The sequence below is a fragment of the Sceloporus occidentalis genome, unplaced genomic scaffold (assembly GCF_023333645.1).
Source record: "Sceloporus occidentalis isolate IW3139 unplaced genomic scaffold, rSceOcc1.0.p SCAF_3, whole genome shotgun sequence".
In the NCBI taxonomy this organism is placed as follows: domain Eukaryota; kingdom Metazoa; phylum Chordata; class Lepidosauria; order Squamata; family Phrynosomatidae; genus Sceloporus; species Sceloporus occidentalis.
The window spans coordinates 199,785,073-199,808,054 of record NW_028316983.1 but is presented as its reverse complement, the minus strand read 5'-3'; the positions used below and the strand labels follow the sequence as shown (position 1 = coordinate 199,808,054).

Below are 22,982 nucleotides of genomic sequence, written 5' to 3'. Positions count from 1 at the left end.
ACAACATAATAACAGCAAAGGATATTAAGAACTAGAAATGAAACTCACCTCATGGAACGTTAAGGGAATCAACTCCAAATACAAAAGAAGTATTGTTTTCCACTATCTAGAAAAAACAAAAAGTGATATACTATGTATACAAGAAATAAAAATAAAAGAGACTGACAGTAAATATATTAGAAACCCGAAACTTGGACAATGCTTTGCGTCACTAAAAGAGAAAAGAAAAGGAGGCGTTGCAATATATGTAAACAAAAAATACCAAGCGAAAGAGATATTTAAAGACAAAGAAGGTTCTCATATCGCAGTGGAAGTAAAAACACAAAACCAAACCCTCCTGGCTATAGGGATATATGCACCCGCAGAGAACCAAAACAGATATTTTTCAGACCTGCACGAACAAATACAAAATTTAGGATATTCAAACATTCTCCTTTTAGGAGACTTTAATGCAGTCATAGAACCAAAACAAGACAGGAAATCATGTAAAGGGAAAAAAATACAAATAAATCAAGGAAAACTCCCTTCGGCTTTCTTTAAATTAATGGAAGACTATACAATGGTAGATGCATGGAAGCACAAATATAATAATGATCAAGGCTTTACCTTCTACTCTGATCGTCATGACTCTTTTTCACGAATTGATCTTTTTCTTATCGCAAAAAAATTAGTAAATCAGATCTTAGATGTTCAAATATTACCGAAAAAAATCTCAGATCATAATCCAATCTTGTTGAAATTACAGGGGAAAAAAATTCAAAGTAACTGGAGACTACAGAGCTACTTACTTAAAAATGATGAAATTAAAAAACAGGTTAAAAAAGCTTTAAAAACATATTTTAAAGAAAACAGAACAAAAGAAATAATGAATAAAACTATATGGGACGCAAGTAAAGCAGTAATAAGAGGGGTGTTTATTAAAATTCAATCAGAGATAAAGAGAAAGGAGATAGAGAGAGAAAAAACCTTAACAGAAAAATTAACTATGATGGAAAGAGAATGGAAAAAAACAGGAAATAAAAAATTGAAATATGGAATAGAAGAAATACAACATCAACTGAGGTTAATGGGATTAAAAGAAATAGAAAGAAAACTTAAGAAAGTTAAACAAATACATTTTGAGACAGGAAATAAAGCTGGGAAACTACTAGCAAATAAGTTGAGGAAAAGAGAAGGGGGAAAAATAATCTTACAAATGAAAGACAAAGGTAAAATAGTTACAGATATGAATGGAATTCAAGAAATATTTAGAAAATTCTTCCAAGAATTATATCACACAAATAAAGAAAGAAGTGACTATAGAGAAAAATTAATAGAATATGTTAATACACAGAAATTACTAAAATTAAATGAAATGGGGAAAAAAGAGCTAAATAAAGAATTCTCTGTCTCTGAAATCTCAAAGGCAATCAAAAAACTACGCCCTAACAAAAATCCAGGTCCTGATGGATTCCCCACAGCCTATTATAAGAATTTTGAGGAAGAATTAATCTCCCCCCTGAAAGATACACTAAATGATATTCAATCTCATGGTATACCAGACTCATGGAAAATGGCATATATTACACTAATACCTAAAGAAAACAGAGAAAGAGATGAACTGCAAAACTACAGGCCTATTTCATTACTCAACACGGACTATAAGATTTGTACGTTAATATTAGCAGAAAGATTTAAGGAAATCCTAAATCGAATAATCCATGAAGAACAATGCGGCTTCCTACCTAGAAGACAGATGAGGGATAATATAAGAAACACGATTGATATTATTGAATACTTCGACTCTCACAGTGAAAGAAAGATGGCCTTGATTCTGCTAGATGCTGAAAAAGCATTTGACAGAGTAAGTTGGCCTTTTATTTTTGAAGTCCTCAAAAAAATAGAAACAGTAGATAGATTTTTACAATGGACACAAGCAATAGATACTGAACAAAAAGCTCAAATTATAGTTAATAATGAAAGAACAAAAGACATTCATATTGAAAGAGGAACGAGGCAAGGATGTCCCTTGTCTCCTTTATTATTCATCCTAACTTTGGAAATCCTGAATAATCAAATAAGAGCAGAACAATTGATTAAGGGAGTTGAAATACAAAATAAGAGCTTCAAGTTAAGAGCATTCGCAGATGATATAGTTTTATACCTGGAAGATCCCATAAATAGTATAAGACATTTAAAGAAGGTCATAGAAGAATATAGTCAATACCAGGATTCAAGGTCAACCAGGAAAAAACAATAATAATAACCAAAAACATGACATGTGCAGAGGAAAATATTTTAAGAGAAATCTCGGGTTACAGAATAGAAAAAAAGGCTAAATATCTCGGAATTACCATAACCAAGAGAAACATCGATTTATTTAAAAATAACTATATTACAACTTTTTAAAAAATCAAAGAAGATATGGAAAAATGGTCCAAGTTGAAATTATCTTTTTTGGGAAAGGTTGCAGTGGTTACAATGAACATACTGCCGAGAGTGAATTTTTTGTTCCAGAATCTGCCAGTCATATCGCATATGAAATATATAGATAATTGGCAAAGGGAGATCTCGCAATTTTTTTGGAATGGTCGTAAGGCTAGAATTAAATGGAAAATACTATCAGACGAAATAACCAGAGGGGGATGCGCACTACCAAATCTCAAAGCTTACTATCTAGCGGCATGTCTGTGCTGGTTAGAAGAATGGATTAAACTTAGAAACAAAAGGATTCTGGCATTAGAAAGTATTAATATGCAATTTGGTTATCACGCATTCCTGTGGTATAACAAAACTCAGGCTAACAAAGCCTTTACGCATCATTTTATAAGAAACTCCCTGCTAAAAGCTTGGACAAAGATAAAGGGAATCTTTTATCACCAGCTTCCGTTATGGACTTCTGCACAAGAAGCTCTATTTCAAAGAACAAAAACTTACTCTGTTCCCTTTTGGTTGTCCTATAAAGATCTCTTAGATAAAAAAGGGGATTTTAAACCCTTACCTCAAATGAAAAGAGAAAACTTCCTAGAAGATTGGTATTTATATAGACAGCTATGGGAAAGATATAAAATGGATAAGGAAAATATAAATATAAAAGAGAAATCTGAGATTGATGAAATAATATTTGATGATAAACCAGGCCATATGTCTAAATTTTATAAGCTCATAAATAAAATATTATTGGAACAAGAAACGATCAAAGACACAATGATTAAATGGGCCACAGAAGTAGGAACAACTATTGAACTAGAAAAATGGGAAAAGACCTGGCGTGATAGTAATAAGTTCACCCTGTGCCAAAATTATAAGGAAAATTTTCTAAAGATGTTTCATCACTGGTATATGACGCCAAATAAAATAAATTTGATCTATAAAACTGGAAATGTAAAATGTTGGAAGTGCCAAAAACCCAACGCTAACTTTTTCTACATGTGGTGGAGATGTAGCTCAGCATCAACATATTGGAAGAATATCCATCTCATGATGTCAGAAACACTGCAGAGTACAATACCTTTTGACCCTCTTCTCTTCCTCTTAAACATGACGACCATAATAGCAGATAAAGAGAAGGAACGGAAAAATAAACGAATAATTATCTATATGGTTACATCTGCAAGAATGATGTACGCCAAATCATGGAAAAAAACGACGGCACCAACTGAAGACGAATGGCTCCATAAACTATTCGAAGCAATGGAAATGGACATTCTGACAGCTCGAATGAAAAACTTTGAAAAGGAGGCAATAAAGGAAAGAGAGGAAGAATGGGATTGCGTGAGAAAATATAGAGAAGGAATAATAATAATAATAATAATAATAATAATAATATGTGTGTGTGTATATATATAGATATAGATACATGTGTGTGTGTATGTATACATATATATATATATGTATATAAAAAAATGCTTGGTATATGCTGCCTAAAACGGCCACAATTAAAATTTATGTTGTATACATTTAAAGATGACAAAATATAGACTTAACAGTGATAGAAACCTCCAGGAGATGTAGAGTAGATGCTATAAGGGTATTAGGTAAGCGATTAGAAAAGTGTCCATGGGAAAATAGATGCTAGGCGACAGAAATATGATAGATATTAACTGTGAGATTTCTTTCTTTTTCTCTTTTTTATTTTTTACATATATGTGGTAGATATGGTAGATATTTACTCTAATTATTTTCATAATACAGCAAATTTGGTATGTGAGCGAAGTGTAGGATAAGGAACTCGAATGATAAGATAGGAAACACAAGATAGAAAAGAATACGAGGAGTGAACAACACCTGGAAGGTTAATAGTGCTAAAGAAAGCTTAAAACTTGATCTTATTTGTGTGTGTTTTCTTTTGTGTTATGTTTGTGATCAATGTAGATTGGTGTATTTGTCTTTGTATATTGTACGTTATATACATGGTATGTTTTTAACTGTTTGGAAAATAATTTTTTAAAAAAAAAAGATAAACAAATGGATCCTCAAACAGATCAAGCCAGAACTCTCCCTGGAAACCAAGATGAGGAAATTGAAGCTGGTACTCTGGTCACATCATGTGAAGTCATGACTCACTAAAAAAGACAGTAATGCTAGGAAATACTGAGGACAGTAGAGGAGAAGACCACACATCAGATGGCTAGACTCAATTTGGGAAGTCATGGGCATAAATCACAAGACTTAAGCAGAACAGTGGAGGATAGAGGGGCTTGAAGATGTTTCATCCATAGGGCTGCTATGGGTCAGGGCCAACTCAAGGGGTGTTAACAACAACATAGCAATTTACACATACTTAAAAATGGAATAAATCAGAGGTTCAAGTTAAAAGTCAACTTGAACACAGATAAGCCACTCCACAGAAATCATGTTTGCAACAAATAAGAATTTCTGCATCCAGTCCCCAAATTTCACTCAGATATTCCTGTGAAATCACATTTGTCTCATATGTCAGTAACTTCTCATCCTACAGAAAAGGGAAATATGTTTTTACATTCATCTTGTGCCATGCCTCCTGCCACTTCCCTCATTCAAAAGATTAGAATAGAACTTTTCCTTGATATTCCCTGTTTCTATTACTGCATTAGGAAGATTGGGTGTGGGTGCTGCTCCACCTCCCAGTGTGTAGGTGTGTGGAGTATTTTCTTCTTACAGGCAGGCTACTCACAGGTTCTGTTGCTACTGCTGGGGTTTTCCTCCTTTCCCTCCCTCCCAGACTGAGTGTGTGGATAGCCATGAGCAGCTATGAGGTGAGTTGATGGTGGAGGGCAAAGGACAGAAGCTTGAGAGGGTTGCTTTTGCAAGGAGTTTTAATGAGTCTATCTGAGCTGTTTAGACATGTTGTCAGGGTGAGGCATGTGAAAATGCAGCAGGTATATTGAAAAAGTACCTGAGTTGATAGCACTTGTGTACTATTGAGGTAAGAGAGATCTGGAATATCCTTGAATCCTTCAGAAGATATATGCCCTCTTCATGGAGAGCTATGACTGAAAGAAGCAAAGGAAATGAATAAAGGTGAGTGTCAGCTGGCAGGGGTGAGAACCATGAAGATGGTAGAGCTTTGTGGGTAATATCTGAGGTACTGACTTATGAAGCAAGATTCGCATGAGCTTGTTCAGTGCTTTTGTTATCGTTCATCTGCCTGAGAATGATAATGTTGACATACTTAACAAGGACGGTGTAAGATTACAATATATGTTCTCGCTTCTTTAAAGTACTAAACAAAAACCAAACATTATACAGAAGCCTCACTGGGAGTATGAAAAAGGACCCCAATCTTGAATGGGTGTGATTGTTTAGTGGTCAGACATACTTTGCAAGAAGGTGTTTTTAAGAAATAAAATAAAATCCCTTTTGCTCCAATCATAGGTAGGGTAAAACAGAATGCTTTTGTGGTTAACATATTTTGTGGGGAAAGAAGATGTGAAAGTGTACTACAGAAGCTATCAATAGGAAAGCCATGTTTGCCATTAGAGTAATTCTTGCCAATAAGGGAAGCAAGTCATCAGAGAGATCATTGGCTGCAACAGGTTAATATTAAACATAATGGTCTAAAACAACAACAGGAACAAGAACAACAACTAGAATGATCCTAACATCTATCCTCTGGGCTTAAGCCATCTCCCTTGATTCTTTTTCAAGTGCATCTGCTAGGATGAATTAAAAAAAAGTTTATTTCTGTTTTGGAGAGGGAATAGGTTGGCAAACTCCAATTCTCTACATTAACGAAACTAAGCTGGTTACTCTTAAATGGGATGGCAAAACTCCTTCCCACTGTTTCATCTTTATAAATAGCTTCGTTCCTTTCAGAGACTATGGAACATCCTGTTACCATATATATCTCCAGGGTTCTTTAAGTGGTGTGTTTCTTAATCTGCCAGTAACTCATTTTAAAGATTCCTGACAGCTTGGTGCTCTAGGCTTCATGTGTGAGATAGAACCCAATAGCTTAAGAGGGTCATTTACTATAGCAATATCATTTACAGAAGGGAATATTGTTTGCTAATTTGGAATTTTTCAGATTTAGTGACAGTTTTTAATGACTTAAGGAGAAATTGTTACTAACACAAGTCTTTCTTTTGACCACAACCAAATGTGCTAAATTCAGCCTAGCCAATGTTCATATTTACTCACAACCAGTGCTAAACAATATTGATTGTACTTATCTGATTGCCTCTGTCTTTTTTCTGTTTATCTGTTTCCGCACTGCAGAAATAATCCTGTTTGATGCCACTTTAACTGCCATGGTTCAAAGCTATGGAATTCTGGGAATTAAAGTTTATTGTGAAAAAAGCTCTCTGACAGAGAAACCTAAATGTCTCCCAAAACTACAATTCCCAGAATCCCCTAGTATTCAGCCATGGCAATTAAAGTGTGGTGTCAAACTGGATTATTTCTGCAGTGTGGACAGCCCCCTAATCTCCCACATCAGCCCATCACTATTCTGAGTTCTCAGAAATTCTAAGCAGATGTTTAGAAACACTAAGCTTTTGCTGAACAACTGAAATACCTTTCTCTTGCCAAAACAGAAAGATTATTTTAAAAATGGCTAGTAATTCGAGCAAATCAAACATAAACATGCTCAGAAGAAACTGAATAAATCCACCTGGTCTAGCTCCTGTTTAGGACCAATTAAGTGATCATCTTTCTTTTTAGCATCTATCCTCAAGCAGCCACCATCACCACAAAGATCTAAGACATAATAACATCACTCTGATAAAACAGTTCCACACACAGCATTTCTCCACAAGTGGTTAGTCAAAACCACCCAGTTTAATAAACTAAGGTTTGAGGAACAGTTACCACGGCTTGTCCAAGAGTGCATCTACACTGTTGAAATAATGTAGTTTGTCACCACTTTAAGTTCTGCAGCTCCGTCCTATGGAATCCTGGGATTTGTAGTTTTACAAGGTCTTATCTGCCAAAGAGTGCTGGTGACTACAAAGACTAAGATTCCATAGGATAGAGCATCTATAATGTGGTGATAATGATGTTAACCTCTGCAGCTAGAACGTAGGGGCATCTCAAAGGCTTAAGCTGTGAAGAGGAACAGAAGTGTTGTGGGACAACTAGTGATCTGCATTTTTTGCTTGGGTTCTATCTGCTTTATACAGTTATATCAGTTTTATATCAATGTATCCTGTCATAACTATATCCCACAGAATCATTCAATTTGTAGTTTGATGAGATACTAAGTTTGATGGACTAACTCTAGTGCCTATCTCAAGATATATACCTATGTGAAGAAGCAAAATGAGAGTATTGCTCTCCCCAAAATAAGATTAATCCAGATTTTAAATGTCTTGCATTGTATAGAATGAGAATTCTTCACATACAGAACTCATCTGATTTCTGTGTTTAGTTACTTTTGCTGCCTCTTCCTTTTCTTCTAAATGCTCAACTGAAGTTTTAAATTATTGCAATGCTAGAAATTTGAGGAATGAAGGGGAAAATAATTTGGGGGTACAGAATTATTATCTGGGAATCCTATCTTCCAGAATTCATTTTGATATAGCCATGACAGTTTAAGTAGCATGGAACTGATATAACCGTGCAAGGCAGATACCCTGTTTGTAAATACCTCATTTCATTAAATATAAAACACATTATTTAAATCTGCAATGGGAACTTTGTGGCTCTAGCTAGCATTGTGGCTCTAGCTAGTATTAAGGGATGCTCAGGGTTAAACTTCAGCAACATCTGGAGGGCCATGAAAATATCACACCTGACCTAAATGCTGATGATTTCTTTGCTTTTACAAAGAACCCTAGCCTTACTGTGAAGCTGTAATACTATTCATGTTTATCTGGGACATTTGAGAAACACATACTATTGACTTCTAAGGGACCATTCAGACTACCTTTTGCACCGAATTTTAACACAGATTAAAAGTGAGAAGTTCCTGCTGGCACTGGTTTTTACACACCCGGATCAGGGTTTTGTACACCAGATCCAGGGCAAATCCCCCTTAGAGCGGATTTTCCAAAAGTGGATTATTTCCCTTTTCTTTCTGGAAAACCTATTTCTTCCCTGCTGCGGGCAAATGTGAACTTGGCCCTGGTCATGATTGGGTCAAGTTCAGGGGAGGAGTTTAGGTCAGAGGGTGGGCAGTGGGCGGAACATGTCTCCCCTCTCGCAAGCGACTTTCTCTCTCTCTCTCTCTCTCTCTCTCTCTCTCTCTTTTGTAATTTTTATTTTTGACAGATTATGAGAATGCTTGTGCTACAGGTTGATACATATTGATAGAATGTGTATGCTTGTGCTACATTTCTCTTTTGTTTGTTTGCTGCTGACACAGCACAGCACTTTGCAAGTGGCATTTTTAATTATTTGTGTGTGTGTGTGTGACAAAATACGTGAATGCTTGTGCTACATATGTTTCCCTTTCAAATTTGGCTCCAAGGTTGACTCAGACTTCCATCCTTTCATTGGTCGCTAAACTGAGTACCCAGCTTGTTGGAGGCAATTAGCAGACAAATTGTAAACAACTTAGAGAGTGCTGAATTCACTATTAAGTGATATAGAAATGTAAATGCTATTGCTAAGTTGAAGTGGGTTCTAGTGTCTCAGTGGAGGTTACTTCTCAGCTTCTCCTAGAACAAAACCGTGGAGTATTGTAGGTGCATTGTTTGTTCCCTTCTCAATTTACTCAGTTCATAACAAGCTGTACCATATGCATCGTAATCTCCTGCAAAATATGAAACTTTTACAGAGAAAAATAGTGCAAGACCCTTCAGTGATGTGGAATGGATGGTTTAAATATGGATATGTTTCTGTAGATTTGGGAGGTGGCACTATTAGGACCTCTTGGACTTTCCATTTGAGTGAAACTTTTGGATGCAGTGGCATGATTTGATTTATTTCTGAGATAAGACAATATAAATGGCATGGAAAGAATTTCACTCTGCTTTTCTTTTTTTAAACAGGAGGTGATACGTATGAATAAATGCTACATTAATGGACAGCCAACTATGACTGACTCTGCACACCTCCCATACCTATCGGAAGAACTGTGTGTTCTTAAACATCTTTTGGGAAAATGTTTAGACTTGCTGGGTGCTGTTGCTCTGTTTATATTTATAATCCCTCTATTCATTATCCTTCTTATCTACCTTTCTGCTTTATTCCTCCTAATCTATCAGAAGACCCATAACCTGAAAGGAGATTATTGCAGTAATATATGGGATAATGGACGACTGATTTTAAGTACCATGTGGGATAAATTTGCAAGATTTTGGAATGGTAAGCCAAGTGGGAACTGTGTGAGGTTTTAAATCTATTATAGGATGATCTATATATGTAGGATCTAAGCAATATATACTTATTACTGGGAAAGAGTTGTTTTATCTTGCAATGTTTGAAGTCAAATTGGGCTTTCATTCCACAGTGTGTATCTGTTTTAGAATATTATTACACAATGCGCTGGATGTTGGTGGGTGAGTGTGTTTTAATGATATATATGTTTTAATGTGGTTTTAATTTTTTCTGATGGTTTCATTGTGTTTTAACTTTTGTATTTTCTGGGTTTTTAACAATGTTTTTTATTCATTGTAAGCCGCTTTGAATCCCAGTCTGAAAAAAAGGCAGATAGAAATCATCATCATCATCATCATCATCATCATCATCTACTTTTAATGATGCATGCATTTTACAAAAGACAGAAATTGATGTGTTGGTCACAGTCCAGAGAATTTTTGCTGTACGTGATGGTTTCTATGAATGTTAAACGTGCTCTATTCATGATTTAGGCAGGCAGGGCAGTAAATCAAACACATTGGGAGATATTTGAAATTGTTTGTATGCTTCTTTGGATTGTGCTCTTTGATGCAGAGGAAATAAAATGATTATAAGTTGAAGGTGGCTATGTTTAGCTTGGAGAAGATAAGACTGAGAAGTGACATGATAGCTATCTTTTAATATTCAAATGGAAGATATGCAGAAAATGGAACATTTTTTTCTGCTGCTCTTGAGACTACAACATGAATCAATGGGTTTAAATAGCAAGAACGGAGATTCCACTTAAACATTAGATATATTATTAGTGTAAGAGCTGTTTGATAGTGGAATAGATTGCCTCAGAGGGTAATGGATTTTCCATCTTTGGTAGTCATTAGAAAGAGGTCAGATGGACATCTTTGACAAGTGTTTTAATGGTGTATTCCTTCATGGCAGGGGGGGTTGGATGAGACAGTCCTTGGCCTGTTACAGACTGCCAAAATAAAGCTGCTTTGGGTCTCTTTGGAGGTATGCTGTTTAAATGATGCATGCATCCTAAGAATCCGGAAGCTGCACCAAAGCTGCACTCCAGTGCTTAGGAATGGAGTGTGGCTTTGGCGCGACCTCCGGACTCTTAGGACCCATCCATCATTTAAATAGCATACCTCCAAAGAGACCCGAAGCAGCTTTATTTTGGCAGTCTGTAACAGGCCATTATAATCCTTTCTGATTCTGTGGCACTAGCAAATTTAAGAATACAAAAAGGCATTATAAATTAAGCATCCTCCCTTTCTCACATTCCTTCACTTGAGCATCTGTGTTAAATGTTCAAGATGAATTTCAATGAATAAATATATAGCAACTTTGTGATGCAGGTTGAGTATCCCTTATCAGGAATTCTGAAATCCAAAATATCCCAACAACCCAAATTGTCCATGTAGGGAGCTGACACAGTGACATCTTTGCTTTCTGATGATTCAGTGAACTTAAACTTTGTTTCACGCACAAAACTATTAAATGAATGGTCAACTCTTGCATACAGTGGAACTCCTTATACACTGGAACTATGTAATCTGCTGAATTGAATTTGTAGCATACAAGTGGATCTCTTTTCAGGTGATATACATAGTTAATTGTTTGTAGTCAGATGTGTAACAATTGCTTTGGTATCAAAATTTAAAAATCTTTTCTCTCAAATGGTTCCGCTATAAAAATACTAATGCCACATCATTATGGCAAGGCTTCCAAATATTTTGTGACAGAATCTATGGGACCAGGTTGTGATGTATGGGGGGGGGGGTCTCTTACCAAAAGGCCTTGACCTCTATAGATTACAGGTTAAGTCACTGGTTAATCTGCATACTACAAGCTGTTTCACCAAATAACTTGCTGTCACCACATATTGATAAGCAAGGAGCAGTAGGACTCTATTTTTTATCTATTGGAGATATAATTCAAAGCCTGTGGGTGGGAGGACATATAGTAAGAATCCACTAATGCAGAAGAGTCTGTTAATTCCCATTTCCTTACTGATTTTAACCCTATTGCAAGAGTTGGAAAAATTACTTTTTGCCATACAGTTCTCAGAACCCTCCCAGAAAGCATAGTCATTGGCCATGTCTAGCAGGAATTTTCAGATTTGTAGTCCAAGATTTGCTTCATCATTCTTTCTGTAGGCTGCCAATCATTTATCCACTTAGGCTGCATCTACACCACAGAAATAATCTGGTCTGACACCACTTTAACTACCATGGCTGAATGCTATGGAATTCTGGGATTTGTAGTGGCTTGTGACACCAGCAAAGCTCTGGCACCAACAAAGCGTTGAGCCATGGAATAATCAGACCAGATTATTTCTGCAGTGTGGACACAGCTTTAGTTTTATATTGTAGTCTGTTCCTTTATTTAATCCCACCAGTAATCCCTGAATACAGTTCCACTGAAGATGTTGAAGGAGCCAACAGTATTTATTTGATTTTTAAACCACCATCTGCAGTCTCAATGCCAGTTCATATGCATTTCAAAGAATCCATATGATGATGAAAATGATGATGATGATGATGATGATGATGATGATGACGACGACCTTCAAGTCCTTTCTGATTTATGGTGATCCTAAAGTGAATTTATCATGAGGTTTTCTTCACAATATTTTTTTCATAACAGGTTTGCCATTGCCAATCTCTGAGGGTGAGAGACTATGGAGTTTATTGTACTGGCCCTGAAGAGGCCCAGTGCATTCTAAACGCAATGGGATGGAGCCAAGAACCCCATTTTACTGCACAGTGGAACACCGCCTTTGCCGCTGGGTATTCCAATTGCGTCCCTGTTCCGTCCCAGAGGGCACCATTTCTGAGAACAAATAGTTCTCAGAAGGCGGTGATCCACTGTGCAGTAAAATGGGGTTCTTGGCCCCATCCCATTCTGTGCGCGCCTGTGTGCGCGCACGTTTAGAATGCACTAGGCCCGTTTCAGGGCCAGTACGATAAACTCCTATGACTTATACCACAACATTTTTTTAAAAGGAGGATATGTATGTTCTTTGTTGCTGTAGTTTTGTCTTCAAGTCATTTCTGAGAGACTGACTTATACCATGACATTTGAAAAGAAAAGGAGGATATGTATGTATTTTGTTGTTGTAGTTGTACCTTCAAATCATTTCCAGTTTATGGTGACTCCTGATAAACCTATCACAGGGTTTTCTTGGCATGTTTCTTCAGAAGAGAAGAGGAGGCTTGCCACTGCCATCCTCTGGGACATAGAGAGTGAGATTTGCTCAAGGTCACCCAGTGAGTTTCATGGCTGAACCAGGAATTGAACCCTGGTCTCTAGATTCACAGTCAAACACTCAAACCACTATGGTACACTAGCTCTAAATATTTATTTATTTCCTGCAGAAATAGGATGAGGAGGCATCAAACAACATTATTTCCTCCTTATTCCTTTTGTGAAAATAATATAATGGTTCAGAATCATTCTGTGGCTAGAAAGACCCCTTACATCAATCGGAAGCAGATCTATTATTTAACCTGTTATATCATAATACACATCAGTGGATTTCAAGTAGTTACTTGATTGTAAGATGTTTTTGAAAATTAAAATATATGAAATTAAAATATACTGAAATAATATATGACAGCAAAAATGTTTATAGGAACCATGTGTGTGTATATGCCTTCAAGATGCTTTTTCAGGCACAGAATACTAAAAGGTGGTTTTGCCAGTTGACTCTGCTTAGCTTCCATGATTAGATGGGATCTGGTGCCTTATCTAACTATGTTGTTGCAGTGCTATTATTACACTTTTACCACTATGGATGCCTACTCTGCAATCCTGGGATTTGTAGTTTATAGAAGGGCATTTTGAATTCTCAGCCAGAGAGCTCTTAGAAGTCACTAAACTACAAACTCCAGAATTCCACATGAGCCAGCTAGAGCAGCTGAAATGGAATAATAGTACTATAACAATATAGTGTGATGTTGTCCTTAGGGAGTCATTAAATGCTGCAAGTACTAGCACAAATTGGACCCAGTTCAGTGTTACTTACCGTATATACTCATGTATAAGTCAACCTCATGTCAAGGGCAGTTTTTGGATCCAGAATCATGGATTTTGATATGACCCGTGGATAAGTTGAAGGGCAAACAGTGGAGGATGTTACAAAAGATCTAAAGGGGGGAAACAAAGCACCACTTCCCTCCCTATATCTCCCTCTCTGGACCTCTCCCAAGCATCAGTCTTGACATGGAAAAGAGGAAACAAATCTTGGTGTGTGCGCGCACGCATGCACGCACACACACACACACACACACACACACACACACACATACACACTTCCCCTTACCAGAAGCATCTCCAAGGCTCATGGCTTGCAAAAAGGAGGACAGACCCCACTGTCTCTCTGCTTGTCACTCCCAGGATTCCCAAGGCTCATAGCTTGCAAAAAGCAGGGCAGTCCTTTCTCTCTCTCTGCCTTTCATCCCCAGGACTGCCAAGGTTCAGGGCTTGAAAAAATAGAGCACAGACCTTTCTCTCTCTCTGTTTTTCACCCCCAGGACTTACAGGCAAAATGGGGTACAAGCCAGGCCATACTTTCTGTGTGTTCCTTTCCTCAGCAGCAGCTTGTTAGCTCTGGCTGCGCGGGATGGCTGAGAGGGAAACAGACACAGACACACACACACACAGAGGGAGAGAGGAGGACAGTGCGCACTGGGGCTTCAAACAGGGAGCCATTACAAGGCTACAGAGAAAGGTGGGCACTTTTTCTTTCAAGAAATTTATTAGCATTAACTCATTGCCCCGTACATAAGTCTACCCATGATTTTGGGGTTCATTTTAGGCATAAATTTTTCAACTTATAGTTGAGTATATAGAAATTTGGAATAATCAATTTTATTATTTTTTTTAAATATCTAAACAGGTTATGAACTACATGGCACAGAAAACCTACCAGACGGACCAGCTCTACTTATTTATTATCATGGTGCAATACCCGTAGACTACATGTACTTTTTAGCCAGATATTTTATTTTGAAACGGCGGTGTTGTTACTCAATAGCTGATGACTATCTCTTCAGATTTCCAGGTGATGTACAATGTTAACCTAAAAGGTCTATATATTTCAGACAACATAGATGGTACTTAAATCTCTTTTCATAGTCATTTTTTCTAAGTGAAAGGCAATTTCAGGGGCAGCCTTTTATGAGTTCAGTTTTCTAGTGAAAACTAGTGGTGTAGCAGTATATGTTTAAGTTTTGATGCTCATGGCTAATTCATAGCCCCATGTATAAAGAGTATACAAATATGCAGGCAACTGTCTTGATATTAACAAACCAGTTTTACCATGTTTGATTTCCCCCAGGAAGAGGTCTTTTGTAATGCTAATTGACTTTAATAGCCCTTTCGAGACCAAGCCATACCAAATGCCACAAGAATATACTATTGATGGGGAAATATATTCTCTACCCTCACACCTTGCTAGTGTAGCTAAACTAAATAAAAATAAAAAATAGGAACACCTGTGGAGTTTGGCAAATTCTGCAATCATAACCACTAATAAAAAAGTTCTGTCACTGTTACCCTGTGTCCTCTAGTTCTACTATACTTTTGGTAAGAAGAAATTGCCAGAGAAGTAGACTGTGTGCATGTTATTTCTGCCATTGTGTGCCTTCAAGTTGTTTCTGACTTAGGCAAACCTAAGGAGACCCTATCACAGAGTTTTATGAGGCTGGGACTGTGAGGTAACCACCCAATAAGTTTCCATGGCTGAGTGGGGATTTGAACCCTGGTCTCCAGAGTTGTAGTCCAATGCTCAAACCACTATGCCATGGTGACTCCTCATGTGCATGTGGTTGCCATTATCAGTTTGTATTATCAGTTAGTAAGTATCACCCAGACATTAGAGCCTATTAAAAGGCATCTTAAATTCTTAAACTAAATAGAAAGGGGAAATTTAATCTCCTTTTAAGACCTTCTCTCATTTTGATGTTACCCTTCAACATACTGTTTTTATGCATTAGGACTGAATTGGTTAAAGTTAACCACACTTTCCACATACTAGCGGCATAGTGGCATCACTAGGATTGGTGTCATCCAGTGCAGTAACTCATTATGTCACTCACCCCATTGACCTCCCATTTCACATCATACAGAATTCTTAGTAATGCTTTTTTTAATGTCACTTGTAAATCGTAATTCCCATATACCACTGAATGTAATTCTAATAATCGTGACATAAACAACTATGAAAATTAAAATTATACCTTCAAATTACATTATCACACACACAACCTAAATGTATTTACATATACAGTACATAGTGAAGATTTTGTTAAGATGTGATGTTTTCAAAGAAAATTTACAAAGAATAAAAAAATAGCATTTCAATTTAATTTTTTTTTTTAAAAAAATTACCTTTTGAAATTTGAAATTTTAATTTAAAAAAATTCTGGGGCCTCTCCTTTTTCCTCCCATTGAGCTTCATCCCACTCCCACCATATCTTAAAGCCTTTTAAAGCGAAGTAGATGAATGCCATAGCCCATTTCTGCCAAAAGGTAGGTGTTTGAGGAGCAGTGGTGTCACCCCTCTTTAGGGTATCACCTGGTGCAGTCCGAACTCCTCTAGTGATGCAACTGGAACAAGGGTGAGCAAAATATGACCCATAGGCCACATGAGGCCTTTGGTACCCCTAGGTACAGCTTATGGGATCCCCTCAAATCTCAAGTCCCTCAAATCTCCCAGATCCTCCAATTTTTTACATTTTGGGGAGTCTGATATGGGGTTTATTTCCCCTCAAAGAAACCAAAATGTTCCCATACTACTTAAAAGGCAAAGGCTGGCTCCAGTAAACCCACCGCAGTCTCTCAAATGTCCTCAAAACAGACCCAAAAAAGAACTGAAAGAAAGACCAAAAAAAGCAGCCAAAATGACAGCTAGAAGTGACATCACACCACTTTCGACACACTGAAATGCACAATTGAGATCCACCAGCTGGGTAAAAGAAGGAAAAATGCTCCCTATCCTGTTTATAGTTGCCCACCCCTGCTATATAAAGGCATATAAAAGAAATGTTGTAAATAATAATAATAATAATAATAATAATAATAATAATAATTTATTTATAGATCGCCCAATCACGAAGAATCCAGGCGGATTACAACAATAAAATATATCAATTACAATAGAGTTAAAAATCAAACCCTAGACCTACTGCCCCCCCCATACCCAATACTAAAACAGAATTAAACAGTAATAGTATAAAAACATTAAAAACATTAAAAGCATTTTTAAAAAGGCAGAAACATAGGCAGGGAAGAATAGACAAATGAGGGGACAATATCTCTGTATCTGGGGAGGGTAACTAAGTTGGAAAGGCCTGCCAGAAGAGATCCAAATTGAGTGCTTTCTTAAAAGCTGTCAGAGTGGAAATGTGACAGATCTCCTCCGGCAGGTCGTTCTATAGTTTAGGAGCAGTAGTAGAGAAAGCCCTCTGGGAAACTGATGTTAACCTAGATTTTTTTGGCCGTAGTAGATTTCTTCCAGAGGACCTTAGTGTGCGGGGCAGACAATAGGGAAGAAGGCGTTCCCTCAAGTACTCTGGGCCCAAGCCAGGTAGGGCTTTAAAGGTAATCACCAACACCTTGTACTTTGCCCAGAAACTAATAGGCAGCCAATGCAGGGACTTCAAGACCGGTGTTATATGGTCATTCCTAGAAGTTCCCATGATCAATCTGGCTGTCATATTTTGTACCAACTGAAGTTTTCGAACTGAAGTATAGTGCTATTATTTTCTCACTACAGCCCAGTTTATTAGCTCCAAATGTTGCTGCAGCTTCCATTTATGTAGCTTAATTACAGTTGTGATAGGTCTTAATATTTGAAGTGAATGTTTCATATTATTCGGTATCTTAAGGCTGGAGTGCTAAAGAGACATCCCCTGGATTGTATCTCATCATCAAACTCTCAATAGGACTGACTTCTGAGTAGACATGCCAAGGACTATAGTGCATGTTTCACTTCTTTGGTAGATAAAAGAGTGGAAGAGTTCAGATTGCTCAATACATCATATGTTTCATTCTCTGAAATGTATATTTAAATCATCTTATCAACTGATTACTTGACACACTTACATCTGGTATTACAGGAAAGTGTCAAGTTTTTCTAGCTCTTCTTACCTCCTTGCTCTGAGAGGAAAAAATGGTTTTGAATTGTAAATTACATTTTTGTACCCTAGATGAACATCCACAGCCTAAACCTAATGAATTCTACACAGCATGAACATCTGGTCTCTATAGTAGCAATTTTCACATTGTTAGCCATCTCAGTCTGTATTGCAAAAAAACAATCAAGAATCATTTGGTACTAACATCTAATATAACATAAACATTCATGAATTACAATCCACTCCTTATTTGGTGTTTAACTCCATAGTATAGCACTATATTTGAGTGAATAAACCTTATGCCATGCCTTTACTAAGGGCAAATTCTAAAGTGTTACCTTACAATGCTTTTCCAGCTCTTGAAAAGATTCCTAGTTGCATATACATAAAACATAGAATCGACTTATTATTATTATTATTATTATTATTATTATTAATCTTTATTTATAAAGCGCTGTAAATTTACTCATAAGTTCTTATGAGCGCTTGATGGTATCCTAGTTAATGATGGTTGAAATCCTACATTGAATAAGATTGAACATCAGTTACACATCAAAATTCCTCATCACCTCTACAGCTGACCCCAATTGTATCCACATATCTAGCTCTCAACTGTATTGCTTTACATAGAAACTGAGCTGCGGTAATTGATATTTTTGAATCTTGACCACTCATGAAGTATGAAGTTTTAACATGGGTATCCCAGAACATTGATTTTTTCATGTAGGAACGAAGATACTGTTGGTACAAATTACACTTGAATAGAATATGACCTAAATCTTCTATCTCTTGGTCTCCACAAATAGAAGTTCGCTCATCGTAAGGAATACCATTAAATCTACCATATCTTACCATTGTGTCAAGCAGATCAAATCTAGCTCGAGTAAATGCCTCTCTCAGGTATTTTGGCATTTGTATTTTTAGATAGTTAGGTCTTTGAAAAGTGCATTTAAAACGGCTCAGCCATTTTAAATTGCCTACCTTACTAAGGGTGGCTATATCTTTTTGGGCCTCGATATCCTGGATTCTATGTCTTGCACCCTTTTTTGCTTGCCCATTGACTGTGCAGGTTACAGGGAGTCCACAGCTCACAATAAAGTTTGTTATTTGCATAAACCGCTTCTCGGCCTTTTGGTTAAGATCAAGTGTGAATATGCTAAGTGTAACACTTTGCCTGTGGAGTTCTGTGTCCTCAGTCAACCCCATCTGTTGTCAAGCCTTTGGAGATGGCAATGCTCCAGCTTACTGGTGGTCAAGAGCACCAGGGGATGACATTTCAGACAAGATGCCACTGGTTTGGTCTCAGAGGGGGATGAAACGTGAGCACATTCATGAAACGTGAGCACATCCTTTTCCTTCCCATTGGAGCCCAAACCAACAATATTTTCATTGCCTGACTTGCCTCTTAGAAAGCATTGGAAAGCGGCGGCGGTGGCAGCTTTCCCCCATCTGTCAGGCCTCCTGGGGCCTGACAGATGGGGGCAGTTTAGAGACAGGATCCAAAATGCTAGAGATTAGTTCCCTGCACCCCATCCAAAAAGGCATGTGCCTATATCACTAATGGGACCCCACCCTTTTTATCCCTGGAAAATCTACAGCACATTGTCCTATGAACTGTTTCAAGAAATACGTGTATGGGTTTCACTCATGGACCAATTATGTCAATAGGAAATACATTAGAACTGTCCAAAACCTTCATATACCTTTCATCAGCCAAAGGTCATGTTCTCCTTTCCTTTCCTTTGTATTGTTTTTGGTATGTAAAGAGGATGGAGGTGTCTTATTGAAAATGTCTCCCCTTTATCTATTATGGATTAATGATCCCAGGACGGCCTTCTCTCAGCTGGTACAATAAGACTATGGGCCCCACCCCTTGTCAGCTTAGCAACAATCCAACATAGATAGAGGATACCAAGTTTGAGAAGGCTGCCTAACTCTATATAGTATGGGTCAGTGCTTCTTAAGCTATCTGAGTTGACAGACTAACATCATCATCATCATCATCATCATCATCATCTTCATCATCATCATCATCATCATCCTTTATTTATAAAGCGCTGTAAATTTACACAGCGCTGTACATACAGTCTTTTTAATTAGATGGTTCTAATCCCTCCCCCCAACATGACAAACACCAGTACCGTATTTGTGCCCACTAGCTACAAATGTTTATTTCTTTCCTAGATATTTGCTACTAACTGTCAGCTGATAGCTGCAGACCACTCCTCTAGTCTAGGACACCCTTCTTCAAATCTGGTCACATGTGTTAGACTTTTAAAAAGGAAAAAAGGAAATAAGGAACACTTTTAAGCAAAAGTGTTAATATGACAGTAAATGCAGGTATGGCATTATTATATATTATGGGATGACAGTACATAATGCTTATTTCTTACAGGTCTTAGATCTTTAACAAGTGTAATGTGCATTATGCCTCGTACAAAGGAAGAATGTTTAAATATTCTAAAAAATGGCCATCTACTGGGAATTTCCCCTGGGGGCGTTCGAGAAGCACTCTTTAGTGATGAATCATATAAACTTGTATGGCATAAACGGAAGGGTTTTGCTCATCTGGCTTTAGACGCTAAAGTGGTAAGTACTATGTCTACATTATTTTTTATCCAAATATCACTGAATGCTTTTTTTTTTCCAAAAAAAGTAGCTGTACAGCTAGAGTACATGTTTTTACATATAAATATTTTCTTCTTATCAGTCATTGACAATTAACTTTCATGTTCCCAGCCCTCGAATAAATAACGTGTCTGTCTCTATCCTAAGATAACATGTTACAGCAAGGAAACGAAAAAGAGAGTGAACTGATCACTATTTGTAGTGTATAGGCAAGATTATAAATAAGATGAAATTACTAAGTGGGAGTACAAGAGACTAGAAAGAGAATGATCAAATTTGGTGATATGGTTATCAGGAATGAGAGTGATATCCTTCCTTCATAGGTTATTTATATTTATATAACAATTTATAGTATATATTTATATTTATATTAACAATTTCTTCCACAATTTGTACTTTCTAAGTGAGCAATTTCCCAGAGCACACGAGCATAAGACAATGGGTCCCCTAATGGAACCGGGGTGATAGTGTGGTCCCTGGCTTATTGTGGGTGGGGGTACCCTTCAAGAGCCATGGAACAGAATGGAAGGAAACCATAATTAAGGACTAGTTAATTAACAACAGGTTGTTTAGTAAGCAAGTGGAAATTCTCTTGACTTGGGTCTGGGTGTAAAAAGACTTGTCAATGAATACTTTAAATCAGCTTCCATTGATTCCTAAGGCTGCCTGTACTCCTTTCTAACTTCCCTTGCATCACAACACCACTTTTAACTTCAAAGGCTCCTTGTACCATCTAGGGGGAGCAGTGTAACAATTCAGCTACATTTTCATCCCCTGAGCTATTATGGGTTTGAAGAAGGCCTTTTTAAAACCTGCTTCCCTAAGTGCCTAGAAGCCAATTCTGGTATTGAAAAAAGATTTCTCCAGGCCTTAAATAAGTTGTGAGGGAGCTGGCAAAATGGCTTGTGTGCACATTGTGTGAGAGGCACAGATGAGTGTCAAAGGAATGGTGAGGTTTGTGATGACCTACTCCTGCACTTTACTTAGCCCTGCTTTAAGCAGTGCTTCAGTTCATATGAGACAGTAAACAGAGAACCACATGCATCAGGAGTGGGCAGAATCTGGAATATAAGGTTTGAAAATTAATTCAATTATGTTAACTGTGATAATCTGGAAAATTAATTTACTAGCATAAAGACTGATAGCTGAGATCATTTAATTGATCAACTTATTATTAAACAACTCATCATCATCTTACTGTTAATCAACTCCTCAGTTTAATGTTAAAGTGAGACTAGATCATCAGATTTACAGACAATGGCTCAGAGGTTGTCACTGTTAAACGTAGGGAAAAACACTGTATCACTGGCTCCCATAAAAGGTTTCTTTTCATCAATTTGACTGCTTCTAACCTGAAATTTCCTCCCAAATGTACTACAAACACCATAACAGGACTTTAGCCTAGGAATGATGAGAGCCCTGCATGTCTAGGAACTGCCATATTGAGGAGGGCTGTTCCAAAGCATGAAATTTCACCTTGCAACCTCTTCAGTTCAGTCTGTCACTCGTCTGCCTCTCTTTTCCCCACCTTAACCAACATATACACTTCACACACACTTCAAAGGTCTTGTTTGTTAAGGTTAATAGGATTTGTTTATTTCAGTGAGAGGGCACTGATCTCCACAAGTGCAACAATAAGTAGATGTTTTCAAAGATTGGTCAGTAAATTTGTTGGATAATTCTTCATATGAAAAGTCTCTGAGCATGTGATTGTTGTTATGTCTGTTCAGGTTGCCTCTGACTTATGGTGATCCTATCACTGGGTTCTCTTGACAATATTTATTCAGAGGGAGTTTGCTATTGTTTTCTTCTAAAGCAGAGAGAATGTGACATGCCTAAATGGGTTTCCATAGCTGAGCTGGTATTCAAACCTTGCTCTCCCATAGTCCTATCCAACACTCAAACCACTATACTTATATCTAGGAGCATACACTGAACATATTCTGGAAAACTGAATCTACACTTATTGCTCCATATTCACTAGGGTTAGGGGCACAAGACCCCTGTGAATATGAAAAAATCACAAGCTACAAATGCCTAGTAGACTATTCTCTCTAGGAATCTCTAGGTCTTTTAGTGCAACTTTTAGTTAAAGTTGACTATAGAATTGCACTGGAAGACCTAGATATTCCTAGGGAGAACATATTAATCAAATCTGTGAATAATGAAATCTGCAAATATCAAAGCTGCAAATACAGAGGGATGAGTGTACATCCTTTCTGCATCTCCATTCCCAGTCAGGTTGTACATGTTGGTAGAGCACAGGCTCTGCATGCAGGATCTAGTTATTCAAACACAATTTATTGCATATGCAGTTTTAATGATCAGATATCTAACAAGCTCAGTCTCTTCTGTACCTATTTTACCTTAACTGTACAATCAAAAGGAGTAGGTAAGGAGATGTGTGAGTAAGGAGAGAGAGTGAATGGGGAAAGCCAAGAGAGAAAGAAATTTTCAGTACTAACTGTATTGTTTTATTCCCACTGGAGGACAGGACTTTTTTCTGTCCCA

General features: G+C 37.3%; 1 pseudogene; it reads left to right on the top strand.

Annotated features, from left to right (window-relative positions):
* Positions 1 to 5,165: 5,165 nt before the first annotated feature.
* Positions 5,166 to 22,982, top strand: part of LOC149317324 (DGAT1/2-independent enzyme synthesizing storage lipids-like) — a 32,903-nt pseudogene continuing 15,086 nt past the window's right edge.